Raw genomic sequence first — 914 nt, 5'->3', positions numbered from 1 at the left:
TATGTGTTATCAAAAAGACAAAAGAGATAAATGCTGGCAAGAATGTGGAGAAAAGGAAACTCTTGTACACTGTTGGTGGGAATGTAAACTGGCACAGCCACTGTGGGAAAAAAATGGAGGTTCCTCAAAAAATTAAAAATAGATTTCCTATATAATTCATCCCATCTCTGGATATGTATCCAAAGGAAACAAAACCATTATCTCAAAGAGATACCTATACTCATGTTCATCGTAGCATTATTCATGACAGCCAAGGTGTGAAAACAACTTAAGGGTCTGTGGACAGAAGAAGGGACAAGAAAAATGCAAGTATGTACATACACACACACACACACACACACATGAAATATTATTCAGTCTCTAAAAAGAAGGAAATCCTGTTATTTGCAACAACATGAATGAACCTAGATGGCATTATTCTATGTGAAATAAGCCAGAGAAAGACAAATACTTCATAGTATCACTTATATGTAAAATCATTAAAAAAAAAAAAGTCAAGTTCATAGAAACAGAGTAGAATGGTGATTGCCGGCGGTTAGGGGTTGAGAGAAATGGAGGAAAGGTTGGTGAAAGGGTACAACTTTCAGCTGTAGGATGAATAAAGTTTGAGGATCTAATGTTGGCTATAGTTGATTATACTGTATTGTATACCTGAAATTTGCTAAGAGTAGAAAAGTGTTCTCACACACAAAAAGGTAAATATGTGAGCTGAAAGTTGTGTTAATTGGATTGTGGGAATCATTTCAACACATTTATATCATTGTATGCCTTAAATATATTATGATTTTACCTGTTAGTTATACCTCAAGAAAGCTAATAAAAAGAGAGAGGGAGAGAAAGAGAGAGAGAAAAAAAATGTTAAAATTTTTACCAAAATTGATACCTGGGGGGGCACCTGGGTGGCTCAGTCGTTA

This window comes from Callorhinus ursinus, unplaced genomic scaffold (assembly GCF_003265705.2).
Source record: "Callorhinus ursinus isolate GAN/ISIS: 27379988/994484 unplaced genomic scaffold, GSC_fseal_2.0 scaffold7, whole genome shotgun sequence".
In the NCBI taxonomy this organism is placed as follows: Eukaryota; Metazoa; Chordata; class Mammalia; order Carnivora; family Otariidae; genus Callorhinus; species Callorhinus ursinus.
This window is presented reverse-complemented; position numbering follows the sequence as displayed.